Here is a 4,253-nt window from a genome sequence, read left to right as displayed (position 1 = left end):
ACACGGACTGCAGCTGAAATCAAGATGCGATTCTTTGGATGTAAGCAGAGAACGCAGGACAGTATAAGGGACTATGCTCTTAACCTGCCGGAGGCGCTGCGAGCAGTTAAGCAAGTTGATCCTGACAGAGTGAAGGAGGAAGATAAACTGTTAAAGGAGCAGTTCATTGAAGGACTCCTATCCACTACCCACAGAGGGCAGTTGCGCATCATAACCCTGCAAAACCCTGACCTGGACTTTGCTGATTTTAAGGACAGGGCTATTCGGGTCCTGCAGGAATCAACTGACAGCCGTCCAGCGCCCCCTAGGCGCCCAGCGATCGCCTACCATCAGGAAGCCACATCTTTCCCTTCCATCCCTGTGGAGGCTGATGCACAGACTCTGGATAAAGATCCAACTGAGGAGCTGCGTCTTCAGGTCCAGGAGTTGACCAGGGGTATGGCTGCACTTACTAAAACTGCAGTCCCTGCAGGTGTCCTCCAAAGAAAAGATCCAGCTCGCTTCCAGTCCAGAGGATGTCCTGTGGCTCCGGAGGAGTAGAACCTCGCCACTCTGAGGAAGGAACAACGACCACTATGACCAGGACGGACGCCCCATCTGTTGTCGCTGCTACAAGGCAGGTCATCTTGCAAGATTTTGTCCTTTAAATGAGCAACCCCTGGGGCAGAGGGCCAACCCCCAGGAGTAAGACCACAAGGCCCAAGGAACTGGCGAGCCAAGTATGTTGGAGGAAGACCGGTCCTTCCTGTGGTGATTGACGGCATCCCCATGAACGCTTTGCTGGACACTGGCTCCCAGCTGACCACTATGCCCTATATCCTCTACAAGCGGTATTGGGCTGACTCTGAACTCACCCGTGGCCCAACTGATGAACTAACAGTAGTTACCAGTAATGGTCAGTCCTTACCACAAGTGGGATGTAAAGAAAATACTGTTAAAGTGGGGAGGGTGGAGTTAGAATCTCAAGGTCTGATAGTTGTGTGTTATGAATGAGTCACCGTAGGAGGCAAAAACAGAAATACTAGCTAAGTCCAGAAAACCAGAGAAGTTGGCAGCTATCGGATTGCAGACCCCTGAACCTAACAACAACAACTAGCAGTAGCCGTGGGGGGTTCCTACGGTGCCCTAGACCCCTCGATCACAGCCGGAGAACTACATAGCCTAAAGACAGAAAGGGAAATCTAAACTGCCCCAGAGCAGACCCCAAAGCAATAGGCAGCCCCCAACATATAATGACGATGAAGCAAGATGAAAAAACACTCACACAGATAGAAAGATAGGCTGAGCAAATGATGGGGCCCAAGCTAACTAAATAGGACAGAATAGAAAAGCTGCTGTCTGCAATCCGCCAAAACCCTCTCAAAAACAAGAGCCAACAGACTGATAGGGAAAAAAGCCCTGAAGACGCTAGGCTTCAAAAAGACTATATCAGTACTCAGGTATTATCTGAAGACAGAGCAAAAAGGAATTCAGCTCACCCAGCAGGGAAAGGCAGAAATCCAGAAAAACAAGGCAAAACAAAACCAAAACACAAATGCAAAAAGTAGAGCAGAAAACTTAGCTTTTGAGGAGCAGGAATCAGACTGGTCTCCAAGAATCCCTCAGAGTAATCACCGGCAAGGCAGAAGGGCGTCGGCTGCCTTATATCCAGTCAGCAATCCCAGTCACCATCATTCTGCTCAGGTGCTTTGTAATCAGCCTCACTACCTTCCTTCACCAGAAGAGGGAGTTCATCAGACCTCAATGGTGAAGGGGAAAATGAACTCACAACAGTACCTCCCCCTTGAGGAGGGGTCACCGAACCCTCATCCACGCCACCAGGGCGATCAGGGTGAGCCCGATGAAAGGCACGCACCAATCTTTTGGCGTGAATATCAGAGGCAGAGACCCAGGAATTATCCTTCTGACCATAACCCTTCCACTTAACCAAATACTGGAGTCTCCGTCTAGCCATATGGGAATCCAGTATCTTCTCTACCTCATATTCCATGTTACCTTCAACTAATACAGGGTCCGGAGGTGCCACCCCAGGAACAACTGGTTCAACAAACCTCTTCAACAAGGACTTATGAAACACATTATGAATTTTAAATGTGACAGGAAGAGCCAAACAAAAAGAGACCGGATTAATAATCTCCAAAATCTTGTAAGGTCCAATAAATCTAGGCTTAAACTTAGGAGAAGCCACCTTCATAGCGATATTTTTTGATGATAACCAAACCATATCACCAACCTTAAACTGGGGACCAATGGTCCTATGTCGGTTGGAAAACAGCTGGGCCTTTTTCCTGGGAGAGAGATAACTTATCCACCACTTGGTCCCAGATCTGGTGCATTCTCTCCACCACAGTGTCAACACCTGGGCAGGCAGAAGGCTCCACCTGCCCTGAAAATCGAGGATGAAACCCAAAGTTACAAAAAAAAGGTAACATCAAAGTGGCAGAACTAGCTCTACTATTTAAAGCAAATTCGGCCAAGGGCAAAAATGAAACCCAATCATCCTGATCGGCGGAAATAAAACATCTCAAATATGACTCCAAGGTCTGGTTTGTTCTCTCCGTCTGCCCATTGGTCTGAGGGTGAAAAGCAGAGGAGAAGGACAACTGAATTCCCAGCTTGGAACAGAAAGTCCTCCAAAATCTAGACACAAATTGAACTCCTCTGTCAGATACAATGTTCTCAGGAATCCCGTGCAAGCGAACCGCCTGTTGCAAAAACAGGGGCACCAACTCAGAGGAATATGGCAACTTAGGGAGTGGTACAAGATGAACCATCTTAGAGAACCTATCACAAGTCACCCAAATAACAGTCATTCTCTGAGAGACAGGCATATCAGAGATGAAATCCATTGAAATATGGGTTTATGGCCTCCTGGGGACCGGCAAAGGCATCAACAACCCACTAGAGCGAGAACAAGGTTTAGACCGGGAGCAAGGCCCACAGGACTGCACAAAATTCCTGACATCACGAGACAAGGCGGGCCACCAAAAAGACCGACTCACCAGATCTCTAGTACCAAAAATACCTGGATGACCAGCTAATGCAGAGCATTGAACTTCAGGCATCACTCTCTTCTTCCACTGGTCAGGAACATACAACTTTCCACTGGGACAACGCTCAGGTTTGTCCTCCTGGAACTCTTCCAGAGCACGTCTCAAATCGGGCGAGATGGCAGAAAGAACTACCCCTTCGCCTAAGATGGTAGCAGGCTTGGTCACCACAGGAGAATCAGCAAAGAAGCTCCTAGAGAGGGCGTCTGCCTTGACATTCTTAGTGCCAGGAAGAGAAGAGACCACAAAATCAAAACGTGTAAAAAACAAGGCCCACCTAGCCTGTCTAGGGTTCAAGCGTTTGGCCGACTCCAGGTAAATCAAATTCTTGTGGTCAGTGAGGACCACGACTTGGTGTCTAGCTCCCTCCAACCAATGTCTCCACTCCTCAAATGCCCATTTCATGGCTAACATTTCCCGATTCCCCACATCATAGTTACGTTCAGATGGAGAGAACTTTCGGGAAAAGAAAGCACAGGGATTCATTTTAGATGTTACAGGATCCTTTTGGGACAAAACAGCTCCTGCACCAATCTCAGAAGCGTCCACCTCTACCTGGAACGGGAGTGAGACATCAGGTTGCCGCAAAACCGGGGCAGAAGTGAATCTTCGCTTCAGCTCCTGAAAGGAAGAAACAGCCTCCGAAGACCAATTCAACACATCAGCACCCTTTTTAGTCAGATCAGTCATTGGCTTGGCAATACTAGAAAATTTTGCTATAAATTTCCGATAAAAATGAGCAAAACCCAAAAACTTCTGGAGGGCCTTCAAAGAAGTGGGCTGAACCCAATCATAAATGGCCTGTACCTTGGCCGGGTCCATTTCAATAGTTGACGGAGACAAAATAAATCCCAAAAATGAAATCCTCTGTACCCCAAAAAGGCATTTCGATCCTTTGACATACAGGGAATTTTCCCTCAAGATCCGGAACACAGTCCGAACATGTTCCACATGAGAATCCCAATCCTTGGAGAAGATCAAAATATCATCCAGATAGATAATCAAAAATTTATCCACAAGGTCTCGGAAAATGTCGTTCATGAAGCACTGGAAGACAGAAGGGGCATTAGTGAGCCCAAAAGGCATCACCAGGTACTCAAAATGTCCCTCCGGAGTATTAAACGCCGTCTGCCATTGATCCCCATGCTTAATGCGGATAAGATTATACGCCCCCCTGAGGTCAAGCTTGGTAAACCAGCAAGC

Source organism: Dendrobates tinctorius, unplaced genomic scaffold, assembly GCF_039654945.1.
Source record: "Dendrobates tinctorius isolate UK_male_01 unplaced genomic scaffold, ASM3965494v1 ptg000120l, whole genome shotgun sequence".
Taxonomy (NCBI): Eukaryota; Metazoa; Chordata; class Amphibia; order Anura; family Dendrobatidae; genus Dendrobates; species Dendrobates tinctorius.
Note: the sequence above shows the minus strand (reverse complement) of the source record.